The 21751-nt window shown below is 38.6% G+C and overlaps 1 long non-coding RNA gene across 3 annotated transcripts in view; it reads right to left on the bottom strand.

Annotated features, from left to right (window-relative positions):
• The window catches only part of LOC148225267 (uncharacterized), a 61142-nt gene that overhangs the window by 23083 nt on the left and 16308 nt on the right, over positions 1-21751 (bottom strand). For 2 of the 3 annotated variants that reach the window (XR_015805054.1, XR_015805052.1), the window contains exon 3: positions 6598-7021. This is a non-coding gene — a long non-coding RNA (uncharacterized LOC148225267). Of the gene's footprint in view, positions 1-6597; positions 7022-7961; positions 8028-21751 lie in introns of all 3 variants that reach the window. The other variant, XR_015805053.1, reaches the window with a different exon arrangement.

The following is a 21751-nucleotide window of genomic DNA, read 5'->3' as shown; positions in this document are numbered from 1 at the left end:
AGCAGGAAAACAAATCTGTAAACTCAAGATGAGGTCCTGAGACAAAGACAGGATGTAAATTCCTGCTTGGTACTTGTTTCCGATGAGCTCAATCAGATTGCTGCTAACGGCATTTCCTTCAGAAAAGATACGGGGGCCTTGTGCAATTATTTAGCACACTCCAGTTTAAAGTGGTACTGACCAAAACTCTTAATGTGTAAATTATGAAATATTTGTCTAGGTGAAATTCAGTGTAAATCAAAAGCTGAATTCTTAGTCCATACTGTTTCTTCACCAGTTTGGTAACAGCTAAGGCAATTTAAAGCAGTCATTTCACTTTGAAAGTGTATTCAGATGCATATATTGTCACACATTCTTCTTTAAGAAATCCAAGTTGTTTGAACTGGACTATTCCAGGCAATTCACCTGCTGCTTAAAGACTAGAGAATCTATCCCCTGGTGAACTTAGCTGAAAAATTAGAAAGATTAATTTTAAAACAGTCAGAATGCTTTGTCTTTCTGCTCCTGACATTTATTTTTCCTGCCTCATCAAATGTGGCTAGAGCCATTCACCAAAGTCAATGTAGAGTATTCACTTCCCTGATAATTTGGCTATTTTTCATATATTCATTTTCAAAAAAGTTATAGCAGCCACTAAAATGGAAAAGAAATGTGCACTTCCACTCATGAATAAATAAAAATAAACTTTTGTGGAGTGTTTATTGTCTCATAATTTCTCAAAATGGATGTGAGAATCCTGAAACAAACATTGGATTTCTCAAAAAAAGATCACCCATCTGTGCTGCAGAGTACAATGATACTGTAAAATCTTGGCCTAAAGGCCAGTCTAGAGCCTCTATTCATCTTGTTTTGGCTAGCAAGTGACTATAATACACTATAGAATGCACAATAATAATTGTAAGTGTCGCTATTACAAAGTCTTCTTGCCATTATAGAGCTGTCTTTTGGGCTGTATGAGGAAATGTGACAATGGCATTCTGCTAGGGGACTGCTTGTAGAGCTCCAGATAGAGAATTTTTCACCATTCTTTTTTCCTGCTTCATCGCCACAGTGCACTGCACAGAACACAGCTTCTTTAGAAAGTATAATCCTACTGTGGCTATAGGGAAAGACTGTGCTAAGAGTGTAGACATAAATTAAATGTTAATCACTCAGAAATTATTACAATTTGATAATATACAAAAGGAATCCATCTCCCTTGAAATTAAAGCAAAATTATTTAAAATCTCAATATCAAAATCAAAACAACTTTATAAAATGATATTTTAATTTAAATTGCTTAAATGGAATGCTTTAGTGTATTCCATTGGCAGACAGACATAATCCCAGTACTTGTATAATAAGCTACTGCAGTTAGACAGCAATTAACTTTTTAAATTCAGTAAGTATTACAAATTGTCTATTGCTTTCTGAGAAAAAGTGTCTAGAGAGAAGATCAGGTACTTCTAAACGAATGTAACAAAAATGTACTAGTATTAACTAATTCTGGAAGATTGTCTATAGTCAAAATGTGGTAAAGCTAATGTTTTTAAATTTTAGTGATAGACTATTGCTCCCTGTTATTTTCATAATGGTGTTTAAATTCCATGATGAATTGTGGCTAAATTTTGCATAGGCTGAATAAGTTTTCTGAAAACCACTCTATGAATAGGTAATTGGTTCTTTTTGGGTCACAATCCAAAAGGGAACCAAAAGCAAGGACAATTTTAAAAAAAACAGAGCTGTTGAACATGCTTTTTTAGAAGTAGCTTGAGTAGGTTAGGAAAATGCCATTAACCTTCAGGGACATTATGTCCCTAAATCTCTCTGTATCCTTTTAAGATCTCAGCTTTGCTACTCTTTTGGACTAGAGCATGTTGCAAATGGGAGAACAGAGAGAGGCTTGCAGTAGAAGGACTCACGGGGCTGATGCAAAGGGCTTTTAGATGTGACAGAAGTTCCTGCAAACTTCACTAGGTTACTTGCCTGACATGTACAGAGTGTCTTCTGTTTCTGCACTCACAGTGCAGAATGGGTTATATTACAATAATTTTTAAACCACTGTGCTATCCCTTTTTTGCAATACTGCTGGTCTGATTCCTCACTGATAGCTGGTAGCACGTGAAAGGGGAAAATTTGCTATCAAGACATAATTCCAAAGGTGCTACGTGCTTGTGGGTAGAAACAGAGAGAGTGTGCCTGTGTAGGATTTGATTCCCTAGAAAACCAAGAGAAAACTTCAGCATATTGACTAATGTGAACAGGTCTAAAATATAGGTGTTTTGTTCTGTTATGTGACTTGTGGGTCTCTGTCAGCAGAGGGATGTAAAGGTCATCATCTCAAAGAAGTTGACTTCCCTCCTGGGTACCTGCTTGGTTGCTCAAAGTACCAAGTCTTTACCTTTCCACCTTGCAATTTGCATTCCTGCACACACTGAAGCTGGATGCCTGGAGAAAGTCTTATTTATCTAAAATATTCATTAATCTGATAAGCAACGAATAACAGTTCTCACTTGCATAACACTACTGAGCTGGCAAACTGAGAACGTTTTACACACATTACCCTTTCATGTAGAAGCATTGGGAAAAAACAGCTGGTCAGGGGATTCCAATGAGTGCACCAGTAATGGAAAAGAGACAGGGAGAGCCCGTGAGGCAAAGGGAGAAGGGGGTTGCTGCAGGCAGGCTAGGGATGGCCTGGAGAAGTGATGTGAAGCTGGAACTGAAATGAGAGCAGGCTGGCATGCTGTTAGCAGTGCAAGCTGTGCTGAAGAGCAGAGTGCTGCGTAGGTAGGTGATATACAATAAGGAAAAAAATGTGTATTCAAAGAGGGCAGATGAGAAAAGTTCCAGCCTCCAGGATTCACGTGGCTCGCCAAGAGTTGTCTGTAAAAGTACGTGAAACAAGCAGAGTTTGTTTCAGTCTCGTGTGGAATTCCAGTAACGTAAAGTAGAATATCAGGCATTTTGCTCCTTTCTTTCTCTTGAATATCTTGAATATTTATGTAAGACCCTTAATAGAGTGCAAACAAAACACTAGATGGTTATAATTTTTTGGATTAAGTATTTCTTTTAGAAGTAGGGGAAAAAGTCAATCCTGCCCATGGAAGTTAAAAAAAACAAAAAAAAAAACAAAAAAAAACCAAAAAACCACAAAAAAAGTGACTGGAAAACTTTTTAAAAAACATAGATATATATTTATGCATAAAGTAGTATACACAGTAGGTTGCAATAAAAAGTCAGATAGAGACAGGATAATCTCACTGATTTCTTCTATCAACTTCTTTAAAATTTCACATGGAGAGAATTAACCTGATGGAATAATGAGGAAAAAGAGAGAAAAAAAGCAAAAAGAAAAAATTATGTCTGAGTGTCATTTCAAATATTAATTTTAGATTTTTTCAGAAGAAAAACATCTATTTTATGATTCATTGAGGAAAAAATTATGATTTGTGATTTGTCCTATGAAGCTTAATTTTCATATTTTTAGGAAGAAAGTACATCTGCAATCCAAAAACCTCAAAATGGATTATTGTCTACTGTAAGTAACTTTCTAAACTCTGTAGCTGTCCTTTTCTTTTTCAAATATAATTTCAATTATATACCTAAAAGGAGTGAGGTGAAGATACAGAATCACAGAATCATTAAGGTTGGAAAAGAACTCCAAGATCATCGAGGCCAGTCTTTGACCAATCATCACCTGGTCAGCGAGATCGTGGCACTAAATGCCGTGTCCTGTCATTTCTTAAACACCTTCAGGGATGGTGATTTCACCACCTCCCTGGACAATCCATGCCAATGCTTAATAACTCTTCCACTGAAGAAATTCTTCCTGGTGTTCAACCTGAACTTTCCCTGGTGCATCTTGAAACTATGTCCATTTGTCCTGTTGCTGGTTGTGTGGGAGAAGAGACCATTACCGCACACTCCTTTGAGGTAGTTGTGTCATCAGTAAAGATATTAAACAGGACTGGCCCCAAAACCCAGGCCTGAGGTGCCCCACTCGTGACTGTTCACTGATGGGAGCTGGCACCACTACCCACCACTCCCTGGGCCTGGCCATCCAGCCCACTATTTAACCCAGCAAAGAGTGCTCCTGTCAAGTGTGAATATGTTCATTCATATGGACGTATAAAATAAGATACTATTTCAATTAAAACTATTTTAAATGGAATTCTCTGTGGTGTCATTGCCTGAGAATTAGGAATGGACATCAGCTGATTTCACACTTATCTGGGCAAGATAGTTGTCCCAATAACTTTTGGAGGCACAGTTTTAAGGTTTGGTTTGGTTTGGTAAGGTTTTGGAGAAGATGGTGGCAAACCAGATTATACCAATCAATTCTTAGTCATTTCAGGATAAACTGCTTTTCTGATGGGTCCTGATGTGACCTGCTTTTAATGAAATGGTTCTATAGTATACCTTTCTTCTCAATGCTGTACTGCTCAAGTATAGCATTTCTGAATTCTTGCCAAGTACCATTCAAAGCAGTAGTGCTTTGGGAATGAAAAGAGAGGTGGTTTAGAACATGTTTAGGGCTCACAAATGTATGTTACACATTCCTTGAGAAAGGATTTGTCTGCTCTCTTTTATTTAAAATTTCATTTTCTTTTGAGATATCCACCTCTAATTCATATCTTTAAGTTACCCCTCAAATAATGACAGATGTGTTCAGGACAACTTTTTGTATGGGCTGCTTTAAGAATTCCTTTACCCCTTGTCCATTGTTTGTTTGTTTGTTTTCAATTAAACTGTCATCTTATAAAAAGAGAGGGGAAAACCCTTGCCTAGACAAGAAAAATCTACCTTTAATGGCAGATCTATCCCGTCTTTCAAATTTTCATTGCACACAGCATTGTATTGTGCCATCAGTAGTCTTGCTGACAATAGCACGACCTTGTTCTTTGTAATGACTGTAATTCAACTTCTTAATGAAAGCAGTCTTTGACAACACTTACCATCATAGTAAGACACGATAAGAAGCATTAAAAAACTCTTTCAACAAATCTTGTGCTACTCCTCTTTATCTTCACCTGCAGAAAAGCTGCCTGCTGGTACAGAGCGGGTGGATATTTCACTTTGTTTCATGATCACTAATCCTCTCCAAGCGAATCCTCTGTTACCCTTTTAGCTTCTAACTGAAATACTGCAGTAATAGATGGGGAGCTGCAGTAATTTTTATAAACACGCTGTGTAAACAAGTGAGATGATAGGAAATGCAGCCCCATCGAGACCCTGCTTACTGAAAGAAAATTCTCCTGCTTGCTCGTCTTCATTTTTTTCAGCATACAGAGATTCAATCAGATGAGCTGCTTAGTTAAAGGTCAGAATGGAAATCTTTCTCACCATTTTTCATTTTTTCAAGCCAAATATTTTGTTGACTCTAGTACAGTGAAAAGGCAGGGTAAAAACTGACAATATAACCTGACTAAACTAAGGGTTATCCCTCATTTTAAATAACTATGAAAAGTTTGCAGCACTCTTAGTTTTACTTTTTAATAAATCAGTCAAGTTAATTACATATATTAATTGTATCTGAATTTACGCTGTTCATGTGACAGAGGTAGCCAGGACTGACTTGGCTTTGGAGAAGGGTAAGACAAATTTTGCACTGACTTAGCATACCTTACAATTCCACTAAAACCAATATATGTGCATATCTACAGAACACAGTCCAGTCAATCACTACGTGCTTTCTTTGAACAAATACATGCATGCATGTACACATTTTTAGTCCTTTGAAGATTTTTCTCTCAAGGCCTTGCTTAATTTCAACTTACAGCAAGTCTATCCTATTTCATTATATCTATCATGATAGCACCCCAGTCTGTACAAAATGTGCAGGGTCAATAGCACCAGCAGAGTGAGTCTACCTAGGTGCTGAAGATGAAAGGTCAGGAATAGAATGTTATTCCTGATAAATGAAATCTGCTGCTGCTCCTTCCATTTCTGTGCAAAAAGCTATGAGTATTTTCAGAGCTGTGTGTTCAGACTGGTGGAGATAGAGACCACCTGTTCTTTAAATGATAAGGAGAAATAAATGAATTTATTACTGACAGCTCGTTAATCCATCACCTGATGGCCACTGCACTGAGGCCTGATCACAATTTACAGAAATTAATGTATAGTTGCCTGAAGCCCTATTTAGTAATATCTGTGCAATCTCTGAATGAATCCAACCTAGACTCATATATAATAATCATAATGGGATTAACTGGCCGATATTAGCTCTCACCTTCTGATAACCCAAGGAAAGGTTTTTCCTATTATTCTTTCCAGCATGGTAGCTCATATTAAATTTAATGCATGCCAGAAAAGTAATGCTTTTTCTTTTCTAACAATTGGAACATATAACCCAGTTGGAATGAGTAATCTCTTGGTATTTATGGATTATACTTAATTGCAATTAGAGAGCTAAACATGTTTTTCCCCCACATTTTTTAAATACTGTTTGTATTTTTAACTACAAGATAGTTTATGGACAGGCAAATTTTTTTTATGGGCAACTGCAGTTATTTTACATGCATTTGTCAGTAAAACTTTTTTGGCTCAATCTGAGGGCTTACTGCATGGGACTTGCACACTTAAATCATGTAAAGAAGAATGCATATTACTCACCTTGAGGAAGACCCCGATTTTGACCAGATTGCTCCATATACCAAATTTTCAATAACAGAGAGGACACACTTGCTAGGGATTAGCTAGAGTTGCTTTGTTGGTTCTCCCAGCTGTTTGGGCACAAAGTTATGCAGAGGTTAACCATAAGAGATGATGGTCAGCCTCTTATTCTGACCTGGGACCTGGTGTCAGTGGAGGTGTCAGAGGAGCACCTGAAGTACATTGTCATTTCTTGCATTCCCAGTGGAGGATGTGTGGCTTGTTTCTGCAGGTGCTTGGCTGTAGTCACTTCTTGTAGTGCCAGGAAGGATGCACATTTCTATTGACTGCATGCTTGGTTTTTGAATAAGTGCTCATCTCTCTCCATCCTCTCTACAGAAGCACCACTTATGGAACACAAGCTTGTAGATGCTGTGTGAGGAAACTGTAAAGAGGTACAGAAAACACAAAGATTCAATCATTGAGGCTAGAAAAGACCTTTAAGACCATCAAGTCCAACCATTAACCCATCACTGCCAGGTCCACCACTAAAACATGACCCTAAACTCCACAGCTACATGTCTTTTAAATATCTCCAAGGATAGCAACTCAACCACTTCCCTGGGAAATCTGTTTCAATTTTGGCAACCCTACTAGTAAAGAAATTTTTCCTACTGTGGAATATAAAACTCCCCTGGAACCATTTCCTCTTGTCCTATCATTTATTTCTGGTCAGAAGAGAACAGTTGCCACCTTGTTACAACCTTCTTTCAGGCAATTCTAGAGAACAATAAAGTCTCCTGGCTAAATACTCCCAGCTCCCTCAGAGGAATTGTGCTCCAGATCCTTCATCAGCTCCATTGCCCTTCGGAAGTGGCATCTGAACCATCCAGAACCACTGTGTTCATTACAGAGGGTCCTGGTTGTCATGACACCGAGATACCTGCTCCAGGGAACTGACACCTTTGAAATTCAAACATTTGGCATGTTTCGTTGCTTCTCTGAACCATATGCTTCTACCTATCCATAATATTTTATATTTTAAAAGAAAGGCAGAAGGATAGGTCACATATAATGGAACTAAATAAATTTGTTTTGGAGGTGACATTATGAAATCACATCTTTTAGATAAATGCTTTTAAAACATCCTGACTTCAGTACAAATAATGAGAAATTGAGACCTTTAGGGTCACAAAATGGGGGTACAAATAAACAGTTTGTTGTTGTGCTCCTTTCTCTCCATGCCTGAATAATCTAAAATGTTCTTCTGATTGGAAGTCGAAAGACTTCCTGCCACAGCAAACACTGTCAAGAACAGGTCAGATTGACCCCATGCAATTCAGTGTTGTGAGGAGTTTAAAAGCAAAAAAAAAAGGTACAATTACCAGATGCCAGGAGCTCATTTTGCATTGCTAAGTTGTTATGTCTCTGCTTCTGCTGCTTACCACCTGCTGTGGGAGAATAACAGTGCTGTTTCATGAGTACTTGCATGCAAAGTGCCTTTAAAACCCTCTCTGCTCTTCTTCTCAGTGCCAAAACTGAGATAAACATTTATCTTTTTACAAATCATAGAAATAAGAAATCAACCCCCCACCTCTACCCCCACCACGTGACAGTCTTTATGAGAGGGCACAGAAATACATCAGCCAAAGATTGGTTAGGAAAATGACCAAGGAGACTCACAACCTCCTTTTTCCTTTGCCCATGTACCAGCAGTAGGCATCTGCCTTCTGTGGCCAGCAGGGAGTTTTGGTACCATGTACCCAAGCAAGCAGGGAAATAAAAGTTTGTCGTGTGTAACAAATAACATGGCATAGAAATCTGGCACTGGTAAAATCCCCCTTGAAAGTGAATTTTGCTTGTGCCTGCTTTTCTCTCATCCTTTCATTGGACTGTGTGCTGACTGGAAAAAGACAGAAACTGGAAAAAGGGAAAAAGAAGAATCTGCCTTGTGAACCTCATGTAAGGGGAAGTCCAGGGATGACAGGGAGAAAAGCGTAAGGGACATAAAAGGGACAGCTACTCCTCTGAGAGATCTCTCTTTCTAACTTCCCTATTAATAATTAACTGTTCCTCAGCAGGCAGTAGCTATGGTATTAATGGAGGCTGGAACTAGAAATGCAACATCCAGTAATTTTATGGAATATATAATTTTATCTCATTGGCCAAAGGCCAGGATAGGACATCTTCCAGCAGGAAAGGACACGTGAAATGTCACTGATGGATTTTGTGATGAGGAAAATAACTGAGAAGAAGCATTCTCAGAATGGCCCCATGTAAGGTGTGCACCAGGCACTTCTGGTAGGGGGGCTTCTAATCCCCACAATGAACATTTTTAAACCTGCTGCCTTAGCACTTAACTCCAGCTAGAAGGTATAAGCCTGTGATTTTAATTTGAAAATATTCCTTGGGATGAGCAAGGAGGGAATAAAGTAAAACAAATTATTAACTTGCAGGGAGGCCTCACTAAAGTGTTTTCCTACTGTAATATTCATGTCAATCAGTGGTTTTCTTTTCAGCTTCACACAGTCCCATTAGGTAGCGTGTTGTCAACCAAAAGAATATAATTTCAGCACCAAGGGCTTTTTCTGTGATTATCCAAATCCTATTAACAATGCCTAAGGAGCAGGTTTACTATTGGGTTTTACTGCTGTAATATATGTGTGCATGCTTGGGGCATACATTTGAAATTCTCCAATCTGTTTTAGCTCTTGTATTACTCAAGGTACAACTAGATGGAAGAGATTAGGCTCAGTAGCTGCTTAATATTGAACAGTCTATCTACTTACATCATCTCTCCAGGTAATTTGGCAATAGCACTGAATAACGGACCATTAACAGACGTTTCTCACAATATTACATTTTTGATACTGTCCAAACACTGATGGTAAAAGATTTTGAGGAGCTGAAGTATGGTTTTAAACCTAGAGTCCAGTTGAACAGCTATAGCATAAAAACATAATGCCAGCCTAAATTGCATACTGCCTCAATTTCACTGATGTTATATTCTTCCAATAAAATGAGGATAAAAAATAACTGAGGCAGCCTCTAGCTTATCTGTTTGGTTTTTTTCCCAGTTTTGTCCATTCCTGTTTATCCCTGACACTGGTATCTTCTGTTGCACGGAAGAGCCCAGAGACTCAGTCTGCAAAGGATACTTCTGAGGAGATGGAGCAGTCATCTCCTTGTTAATTACTCCTGATTTTTCTTTCCTTTTGTTTCATTGCCATTCACAGAAGGGCAGAAGCAGAGAGGGAAAAAGTTCTAGACAAAGGGAGCACTACTGAAGATGTTACAATAGATGGAGTGTATGGAAAAAAACTAGGGAGGGAATAGTCCAAAACAGGGTCTGTGTTCCTGTGAAGCCCATGCAGAAAGCTGTTTAGCAGTTCAGAGTGCTATATGCATCTGAAATAATGCATACGGCGTGTGTATACATGTATATTTTCTAGCCGCATTTATATTCTGGCTTTGGCATTGTTTGATAGTAAAGCACTTAATGGAGACTGTAGGAAGAAGAATTGTTTACATTACTCTCCAATCTGAGTAATTGACTTGTGGCTGCTTTATTAGGACCTCTATAAGGAAACATAGATGCAGCAGAAGAGCTCATTTTAGTTTGGTTTCTATAAGATGCTGCATGTACACTGCAGAAATGCTGGGTGCTTGAGTAGAAGTCTTAATGGTATAAAAGAATTTTTTTGTTTTCCCAGTTAACTATTTGAAATTGCAATTGCACAGCTCATAATTATCAATAGCTATGCAGGCACAAAACTGGAGTTCCTCATTGTTGTTCCACATCCTAGCAAATAACTACAGCAATCAAGGATGTCACTATGTGAGCTGTGTGTATGTTTCATTGTGTGTGTGAAAATAAAAGTGTGGTGTGTCCTATATCATGTTGTAAAAAACTGTGCCTAGGATCGGTAGAGAAGCAAGTCACATTCTTGAGGTTAAAATGACATTTTTAAATTTGACATTCATGAAATTGTTTCCATCAGTTAGGCTTATGAGCCATGCCTGACATTTCTAAAATCACTCTTAAAATCACAGTCACGCTGAGATCAAAGCCTGCATCTGCACTAACTCCAGTGAGGCCAAGATTTCATTTCTTGATGTCAGCATCTTTGAATATCTGCATCCCCAAACTCAGTTGTCTGAGTTATCACACCAGTCCCAGTACATTTTCAAGCGCTGGCTCTGAATGTTGTGCTGTCCTGAGGTAAATTGGTATGTCTGCTGTCTCCAGAAAAAGAGCAAAAGTCTCTGGAATCATTGTGGTTATGTCCTGTGCTGTCACACTAACGGTTCTTGCTTTGAGAATTACAGCAGAGTGGTGAAGGAAGCAACTCAACAAAAAGAAGTGAGAAAGCATATACATATTCCTTATGCAATACTTGAAAGACTGAAGGAATTAATTGTGCATGCCAGTTTTGTTACTTCGTATAACTCATAAACAATTGTCTGTATCTGTGTACCTCACGTTTGCACTTGTAGTGTAACCTAGGTGCTTCACACTTTTTTCCACATTTTTTAATTAAAAAGATTTTCTATTTAAAAACATTTTCAAGGATCCAGGAGTGCTGAGTAGAGGGGGAAGATCCCTGCCATAGTGCTGCTGGCCACACTGTTACTGATAAAGGCCAGGATGCCGTTGTCCTTTTTGGCTCATGTTCACCCACTCCTGTCCAACCAGCATCCCCAGGTCCTTTTCTGCTGGACCAGCCTGTAGCACTGCCTGGAGTTGTTGTGAGTCCAGGGCAGGACCTGGAATTTGCCCTTGTTGACCCTCCTACCATTTGCCCCTGCCATTGATTCAGCCTGTCCAGATCCTTCTGTAGAGATGTCCTACCCTCCCCCAGACCAAGATTCCCATCCAGTCAATTTGGTGTTGTCTGCAAACTGACTGAGGATGCTCTAGTCCCCTTGTCCAGATCACAGATATCCAGGGCTGGCCTCAGTGCTGAGCCCTGGGGACCAGCACTTGTGACCAGCTGCCAACTGGATGTGACTTCCTTCACCACCATTCTCTGGGCCTGGCCAGGCAGACAAGTTTTACACAGTGAGGATTGCTGTCCAAGGCAGCTCCTCCAGGAGAATGCTGTCAAAAATGGTGACAAAGGCTTTTTCAAAATCCAGGTAGACAGCATTCACAGCCTTTTCCCCATCCACCACACAGGTAAATTTCTCATAGCAGGAGATCATGCTACTGAACTTAAAAACACTCCTTCTGACAAATTGCAAGACAGATGAAGGCCACAGCAGATATGGTAGCTACATTCATAAACTGGACAATGACATATATATCTCTATGTGCTGGAAGTGCAATATTCACTATTTCCCTGAAAAAAGGGTGAGAAACCTTTGATGTTGGTTTCCATTTTTCTTTTTTTTTGAGGGGGTTTTGTTTGAGGAGGTTTCTTTTGTTTGTTTTGTTGGGGTTTTTTTACTTCTGTTCTATCTTGTAGATACAATTTTGAACCTCTTTTTCTTCATGCAATAAATCCATTTCCAATTGTAGTAACCTCTATTGTTGTACAGTAACAATAGGCTTCCTGACTCTCAGACCTGACTTAATAGAGAGGAAACAAAAGCCCAGCACCTTAGGCTCAGTAAGATAAGAGATTGTTGAAGAGAAAAAAATTAAGTGTTGTTGAATTGAGAGTATTTCCTAGAGTACTGTCAATAGCCTTCAAGACAATATGGGAAGACTCCATGTGAGACAATGTGTACAGTTATGATGCTCAATGAGGAAGAAAGAAGTACTGAAATAAAATTGTTGTAATTTGTATTATATTAAATTTAATCTGTTTTGATGGGAATGCCTTGTTTTTCATAGAATGTATACATCTTTTCAATAGTGTGATACGGTGAAAGGATTAATTTCAGAATGTGACCACTGTAGACAGAGGATTCACTTTCCTCAGTGGTCAGTTGCATTCAGTGCAATGACAAATTGAATTGTCACTCCATCATCTCTAAAAAGGGGCTATATTCCATGGCTTCATGTTTTGGTTTTTCATATGTTTTCTTAGTTAAAATGGAGACACTGGTGTCATTATGGATTTCCATTTTGTAAGGAAAAACAGAGTATTAAATAATCACTTCTGCAGCAAAAATAAGAATATTCAATATAATTTCTAACATTCAAGCTTTGTCACAAATAACTGCTGTTTTAAATGCAATAAAGAAATTTTAAATTAATCCTTTCTTGTCATGCCCTTGTAATACTCACAAATATAAGCACTATAAACATGCAATATGAGTGATTAAAAAGGCTTCTAAATTGTCAAATCCAGAAGCACTCACAGAGTAAATGCTAATTATTTCTGCTTTTTCTCTTTCCTGAAAAATATCCCTCAGTGCAGCTATCAGTCCTACTATGATCAGAAGTGGAGGGGGTGTGTGTGTACTGGAATATGTACATATATATATGCACTTTATTAAATATTCAAATACTGCACACTCATATGTGAGTTGGGCAAATTTTAACTGTGTAGGAGGCACAAAAAAGGCACGCTTACCCAAGAAACCAAATTATATGGATTAAATGTTGGAGTTTGCAAAGGTATAGCTGAGGGAAATATTGCACAGACCATTACTACAGAACAGTCAAGCACTTTAGAGTGCTCCTGGGCTCCACACTAAGCCAACATTTATCTGCATCTGAACCCTTATTCCTTTTCCTCTTCCAGTTCCCAATATTACCAGATAGCTATCCCCTCTTGTAAAAACTAACTTCCAAAGAGAGCTCAATTTCATCTCCTTTAGGTTAAGATGTCAGTTTAGGAAGAGGAAAGCAAAAGTTTGCACTCCAAGCTGGTCAACATAGGGGCTTGCACATGGGTCCAGTGTTAGCCTCCAAATCTATAACATTCTCTGGAGTGGTGTGTCTTTCTATTAAAATATTTCAGCACAATTGACACTGGCCAACTGTTTATTAAAACAAAGCAAAAAATTAACCTCTGTAATTTTCAATAAATTTTAGGCAGATTTTATATGGGTGCTGGTACACACATAAATGTAATTGCAAATAACACCCATATTTGAGACATTGCTACCCTTTTTATAAATAGAGGAAACAAACTCAGGCTACATTTATGCCAGCTGTCGACTACTAGATCGTTCATTAATTTGGTCAAATTTAGGTCTCTGTTGCACTCGGGGTTAGTGGTCTTTTAAAGTACATTGTTTCCTTGATCTTACGTCCCTCAGAAAAAAATGACAAAAGCTGTTCTTTCAATTTAAAATGGACCAGTGTGCCTCTTCTATGTTATTTTTCTAATGTACCTGTTTAACTTTATTGTGACTTCTTAGAGCTCTTCTGACACAATCGATGGACTGTTTTGAAAGCTTGTTGCTGTTAGTGGCTCCAGTTATACCACACTGGGGACGAGAACAGAGTTTCTTTCAGATTGCAAGAACACTCCAGCTGATTCTTAGACATGTTTCAGCTGTGTGAATTAACAGGTTAAAGAAGTGCTCATGTAGAACATGGCACTAGCACAGCCCTGACAGATATAGACTGCTATTTTATTTTTGGAATATCAGCCTAAGGCTATTGTGGCTGGCTTGCTGACAGACATCATGTGCTGGTATTCCAACAGAGAAATGCTAACTATAAAATCAACTAACCCAAGGGCTTGCTATTATACTTAAATTTTTAATAAGTTGTCAAAAGCCCTCTTTACACTGTTCATTTAAAAACGGGCTGAGGAGCCCCACTGTCACTTAATAAGCACTTACCCACTGGAAACATCAGCAAGGGGAAGGGTGGCAGGCCTGAAAATCTCCTTTATGAAAAGAATTTCTGCTCTTTTATTCCATGTCATTTTGACTGGCCAGGTACATCTACCCTAGATGGTCACACTGGATTATAATACGGATTTCTCATCCATATCAGCCCTCCCCCAGGTACTCAGCTCCTTCCAGTGTACTTGTGTCATCCAGCTGCTTGTTGCCATGCCATAATCTCAGTGGTGTGGCTGCATTTTCCTTACCTCTCTTTGCCCTCATTTCTTCATGGATCTTTGAACAGCACCATTTCTTCCCTCCCTGTGAATCAGAGGGATTCATAGGATCCTGAAGGCAGTGGTTTGCACCTCTCCAGCAAGAAGAAAATTAGCATGATCTTCTTTTTATATATCAGTGTTCTGTAAAGAGTTAAAGACCACGTGTGCCAGGAGACTAGATATGTTTGCAGTCCTGCAAACAGTGTGCTGTACCCATGCATGTGGCCTTTGTGAAGAAAAGCCATACCAGCCCTCTTCTCTTTACTGATGTTGAGAGGATGGGACAGGGGGGATAGAAGGCAAATAACTGGGAGCAGATGAAGAAATTATAAAAGCTACGGTGATGTGGGAGCTGAAATATTTTTCTAAGCCATCCTTGTAAAAGCAGATGATGAGTTAAAGGGTGAGGCAGATAATCAATTGCTCTAAGCTTCATATGATACTTATGTGAAGGATATGGAATGCAAGGGTTTCTGGCCATAGCTCACTCAATGCCACCATGTGTGTTTTGGTGATGCCCTTGTACTCTGCTTTCCCACAAAGAGGCAATGGGAATGTGTCCTCTATGGGAATGTTATACTTTTAACAGTATCTTGTTAAAAGCCCCAGTAAAAGCAGTGATAAGTTCTTCAAAGAGGAAGATGTAGGAGATGTAGGGAATGTAAATGGAGCACAACTATTCATGTCATCTCTTCAAATACACCTGCCAGAACCACATCCTCATGAGTTTGTCACGTTTTGTGAGTTTCTTACACAGGAATGATGACTGCAATCAGAATGGACTTCTTTGCTAAATCTAACAAGCAGTTCTAAGTCAGTTCTAAAACAGTCCAGAATTTACTCTTAAATGTGGAACTGAAAGGATGACAACTCTGAGGAAAGAGATTAAGAACCTCCAGAATCTGGAGCTGAAAACTCTACCTGACCTTCGCACATTCATCTCTGAGGGGCCTTGTTGCAAAAAAATATTCCAATCCTTTAGACTCTGCTTTCTGTCTTCTACACATGGGTAGTGATGATTATATGCAGTTGCATATTATCAGTATAAAGATTGATTCTTTTCATTAGTGCTGTTGTGAAGTGATGAAAGCATGCAACTGTGCTGTGATAAAATATTTTATTGCCAAAGAAGAAATTGTGGAATCGATAGAAGAAACATCCCAGACTATTATTAACTCTTTTTAAAAAATATATGTATAACTATGCATTGTTTAATTATATTCTTCTGTAGTATCTGTAAACTCTTTATTGCCTTTATTAGCTATTGTCTCTTTTTGGAGTCTTGTGTGGGAAGATGTTTTCTCTGAGAACACAGACTGATGATAGCACTCACCAGTTCTAAACTTCTACTTTAAAGCAGTCATTAACACTTAATTAGCTAAAAAGCCCTCTATTGGGCTAATATTGAAATAATGCTACATTTGCCAGATGTCCTAGAGCCAAATTTGGGTGGTGACTTCTCCAGGCCTACAGACATTACTGGGTGTGTTAGCAAGCCTGCTTGCTGTTAACGATGGGCTTCTAATGGTCAGGATTTAAGGTAACATAAAACCTAGCCTGAAGCACTAACAGACCACTGCTGTCTTAGCAGTTCTTTGTTCTGAACAAACATGCCATGCCACAGGAAGAGTTAAATCCTGCTGTTTCATTATTATAACTCTATCATCAATCAAAATGACCTAAAAGGTGTGTGGTGCACATTATTTGTAAACAGGCATATAAGAAACATTAAGTGTGTTAAGTGTGCCCAAAACATTGTCTTTTTTCTCCCCTGCTCTCCAAAAAGGTGGGGAGAACAACATATGTCCAAGAAGGGAACAGCAGTAGAGACACTTTCATTTGGGAAGGACTTGGAGGGAAAGGAAATGTTTGGAAGCAGACAGACAAAGCCCAGTGATGCATCCAGAAGCACAGAGAGCAAGAGATGCTGCAGTTGAAGGTTGCAAAGAGGAAGAGGGCTGGGAAAGCTGTGTCACGAGTGTGTGCAAGTGAGGAGAAAGTGACAAAAGAATTCATCCTCTGAACCAGCTGATAATCATTGCTGGGTGTCAGCTGACAAAGAGGGCACAGAAACAATTCCCTGCCTTGCAAACGCTAAATCCACAGAGGATTTGGTGGAGATTGACCAATAGGACCGTGAAACAATAAACATCACATTTACAGATCCTGTCTCATCCATCCTATGCTACATTTTACCTGTCACACATGCATTAGCTATATAGCCATAATTGTCCACATACTTACAACTATTTTCGGTAAATGCTGTATTCATTGAGACTTTCCAATGGAAGATTTAATCCCACTTTACCCCTACACTGACTATTTCCATTATCTCCTTAGGATTCTGTAATTATTAAAATATAATCTGGAATATAATAATATAATAAGGAAAGTACGTTTTTCTTAATTATACTTTTTAATGACTTGTTAAACAACATAGCAAAAAAATCAGCTGCAAGCAGGGAACAACACTGAAAAAATGCCTCTTAAAAGGTGAATGCCTCAGAAAGTGATGAGATAACGAAGAAAGAGAGGGAACATCTGGATACTATGAAGGGTCACAGTAATTTAGAGGAGGAAAGAGATGAAAGTTTGTATGTAGGCTCCTAAAGGCAATAGTAAGCATCTAGCCCACGGGATAAGCAATTACACCATTTTTATGATTGTAGCGTTTGTTTTCACCTTTTCTTAATTGCTCGTTTCTTTCTTTAAATCTTCACTTGTTAAGCATCAGAAAACATATAGAGGATCAGACCTAGGAGATTTGCAAATGGCTTGAGTATTTGTTAATATGCAGTCAAGCTGTGTCTCATGGCAGTGTGATGTCTAACTTTTCTTTGAGGCACTGAAATAACTCTGTTTCTGTCAGCTCTACACTCTCAGACAAAGCAAAAGGGAGCAGAGGAGGGAAAGGTAGGTTGAAGAATCTTATGGCTTATACTAATAGGTGATTGTAAAACATCCTGGTTTTAACATATGGCTGTGAAAAATAAAGAACAAAGGTGCTGGAACAAATTGCTGCCCATTCTTTTGAAATTTGAAATAAGGAATTTAAATTCCCCCAGACAAATAATCAGACTGATTTCCACCTGACAGCCATTAAAATAGTGATGTGCTAACAGGGGATCCTCAGTACTTCTGGTAACATTCTGCCACTAAACATGAGCAAAAAACTGGGGTGAATTCTTGCTCTCTGGTAGTGTCTCCCACCAGATAAAATCACAGAAGCTCCCTTAAAAAAACACTTTAGAGAACTCACCCCTTTTTTACCCAGTGAATGTCAATAAATCTTTTAGGGAAGAGATATGATGCACTGAGGCTCCTGGAGAGTAAAGAGAGAAAGGGAAGGAGGCTTCTTCTGCTATACACACTCCTTCACTCATTGCAGAAAGTAAGCACCAGTGTCATTGACACACACACAGTGACCTACAGTCCCCTGATGTTTATTGGAAACTATTTTCCTGCCCCCAGTAAAACCATTTCTCAAGTACAGGAATGCCCTGGAAGCAGTGTTTGGGGACTGGTGATGCTACCAAGGCCAAGGACATCAAGAGACTATCCCAGGTATTGTTTGGACAAGCACCCTGTACTCCAGGCAGAAGTGAGGTCCTCTGGCTGTGCAGGCTGATGGACAGTGCTGTCCCTCAGAGACAACACTGTGGTAGAAGGGACCATCCCCATAAAACAGGAGCATGAAAGGACCTTTGAGCCAATATTTTGCTAGGAACCACTAGATTTTAGTTAGGCAGCTCTAACCATGTTAGACTCTACATGTTAGACCTCTCACATTTATTTTGCTTTTGGCCAGAAATTGTCTTAGTGAGTAATATCTGATGTTTTGGCTCTGTTTCATGGTCAGGGGCTCCCTAAGCACAGGGTGATGTCAAATAGACAAGTTAAGGTTAATTCAGGCAGGTCTTCTGCAGATGAAAACATAGCCTCTGCAGTAAGAAGAGAAAAAGGGGACATTTTTGCATTTGGGAAGCTAATCCCTCTGCATATTCCTTACATTCTGTAGAACATGCCCACAGAAAATAGAAAATCACCAGACCTCAATCAGCTGTTACTACATAGCCTCCACACACAGGAGAGTTCTGGTAAGTCAGATAAAGAAGACTCGATTGCAGGGGGCTTCATGCATTGCCTAAAGGGAAAATAAATCATGTCTCCAAACTGATCTCTTCTATCTCACCAAATGGATTGGCTTATTGATCAGAAAATTGCTTGTCTTTTTTTTTTTTTTTTTGTTACTACATTGTTAACATCCGTTATATCACATTCCACCATTATTTGCTGCACAAACCAGCGTGATACGAACATGCATGTGAGCCAAAAAATAAATCAATAGGACAATATCAGACATGCAAAAATCCCATTGATCATATAAACCAAGTGTCTGCAAACAAGCACAAGAGAGCTTTGAATTATGACCACTCAAAGGATAAGTCTGTATCTGTGACTTAATTGGGAGTAACATCTTCATGGAGGAGTGGACTGGGTATAACACAAACTACTGACCTATAATACCCACAGGGGATTTCCTACATCTCTTCCTATCAAATACTTAAACTCCTTTCTATATGATCATACTTCTGGATTATTGCAGAGAGAAGCAACAAAATGAACACATACTTCCAGATAGGTTTTGAGATTTTTTTGCAGTTGTTGACATTAGTTGATATTGGTTTTTAGTTGTTGATATTGTTGATATATCTTTTTGTGGCTGACACTGGTTTTTGATCCTGTTTTTGTCCTTAACTATCCCTATGGACAAGTAGGCTCTTAAAATGTAGAGTGAAAGGATGAAAATGAATCAGTAGGTGTAATTGAAAATGTTATGGAACTTTTACTGAGGGGGTGATAATCAGCTGTTTGAATATTAAGTCATTCACAAAGATAGCAGATGATGATATCACCTCTTCATTTTTTTCAGACTGGTAAGGGACCACCTTCTCCTACAGCACTCAGACTTGCTTGAGCCAAAATGGAATTGCAATAAAGCTGACACTTGAAATATGCATTCCAAGTTCTTATTACCATCCATAATTGTCAGTTCTCTCTTGCACTATATATCACATGCAAAACATATTGTGTATTATACATGATGGAATCAGTAGGGGTTAAACTTCTGAGATGCAGAGATTGGTGAAGTTGTGAAGTTCCTTTGTGTTATCAACCACTGGCTGCTTGGCCCTGAGTTAGAATAAAGCAGATCTCTTGCAATCTGCTAGTGACCCCTCCCCCCATCACAATGTGCATCATTAAATTATGCAACTGTTGGGTCATGAAGCTGGAAGTTTAAGCTTCACATCAAAGTAGACCGAAAAGGTGCAAAAATGTGAGGGTGAAATGGAGAAAGAGGGGGAAGATCAGGAGACAGAAAAACTCTCAAAACTCTGAAACCTCTGTGCCCTCAGACAGCACCTGCTGCATTGTTATTTCTTTCGGGTCAGATTTCAGAAGGTTTTTTGTGCACTTCTGGCCAGAATTTTGTGCCAGAAGCCCACAGCTTAGCAGATTGCATAAACTCACTGCTTTCATGGTGATGACCGTACTGCAATTAAGCTACAGAGGTATCAAGGTGGCATTTAGGATGCACAACATATTCACCTATGCTATCAGCCCATCCAGCATTCACTGTGGAGATTACAAGATTGCTCTTACTGGAAAATATTCTTTCCATCGTGTCTGTATTTGGAGGGTAAGAGAGAGGGCCATTCCTCAATCATGAGAAATATATTGGCAGACTTGTGACATGCCAAATAGGAGCAATGCACAGTACAGGGCACTCAGGAGTGCATCTTAGGGTTCACTTTAAATCTTAGATGCCCTGAAACATCCATGTAACTATTCCAAACAGCCCTCAGGACACCTTAGACATGGCTGGATATTTTTCATTCTTTTTCATAAAAAATGGCATTTTATTGTTGATGGGTTCAAAATGTCTTCTTCACCCTTTCTCTATGGATAAATAAATTTACTAATAGATTGGTCTTTGAGGGCAGCATCCATTTTAAATTAACGCCCTTGATTTTTTCTCAAATGAGTCTTTTTCCATTTTCTTCACAATGCTTTTCTCCAGATACTTTGCATTTAAAATAAAAAAAATCTAAGTGCTTCTGATTTTCTTGTATTAAGGAGGAAAAAAAATCATATTAAACTTTGAGGATTCTCTCAGAAAACACTAAATTAGTTTCCCAAATCCATAACCTATCAAATGGCTGAGTGATAGCTGTGTCATGAATGGCTTTAGCATTCTGTGAACGGCCTTCATATTAATTTGGAAGCAAAATCCAATACCTTGAAGATATGGAACCTGAGGACATTTGTGCCTTCAAAGTTTATAAGCTATACTGCTTCTTAATGAAATAAACCTATTTGGTGTACTTTTAATGGATTTTATTTTAAAAACTAAGCTGGTGTGTATATATATATATATATATATATATATATATAAAATATATTGCTATTTGTATCACAAATTTCCTGGCCTTAGGTCATAACTCATAATAAATCTCTGAGCAAACAGGATATATTGTCAGATTAATATGACAGGTAATTAGGTCCCATTAAGAGGTTGTCTCTAGGAGAAATAATTTTGTTTTCACTTTGTACAGGATAAACTGTAGAGGGGAGTCAGGTTAAAAGCCATGGAGAGCTCTTCAGCACTGCAGAGTCATCGTTACAGTTGATTGATTTCTCTGATGAAGGGCATTCGTATCTTTAGGATGGAAATACTCATAGGATCTAAATGTCCATTCTCATACTAGAACTAGTCAGATTAAATCACTCAAGCAGATAATACATGTTTTTTGACTCAGCTGAGAAAAGCAATAGCAATTTAAGGGCTCACAGCACCTTCAATTTTAACCCTGGTATCTTCTGATCTCTTATTAGGTATTCTTAGTTTATTCTTATTTTTCTCAGTAATTTCCTGATGATTACATCAGTTTCCCTTTTATTTATCAGTACTTTATCTAGATACTCTTAAGCAAAACTAACACAGTGAAATTAAGCCAATGAAAATAAAAGCTAGCTGTGGTTAGTCCCACTGCTAAGGCCATCATTCCTCTTTGTTGACTTTTGCTGTAGACAGACATACTAATGCTAATCAAAGACATTTGAAATAAAGGCTTTCACCCTTACAACATAGGAGAATTTGT

The sequence above is a fragment of the Sturnus vulgaris genome, chromosome 1 (genome assembly GCF_052056855.1).
Source record: "Sturnus vulgaris isolate bStuVul1 chromosome 1, bStuVul1.hap1, whole genome shotgun sequence".
In the NCBI taxonomy this organism is placed as follows: domain Eukaryota; kingdom Metazoa; phylum Chordata; class Aves; order Passeriformes; family Sturnidae; genus Sturnus; species Sturnus vulgaris.
This window is presented reverse-complemented; position numbering and strand designations above follow the sequence as displayed.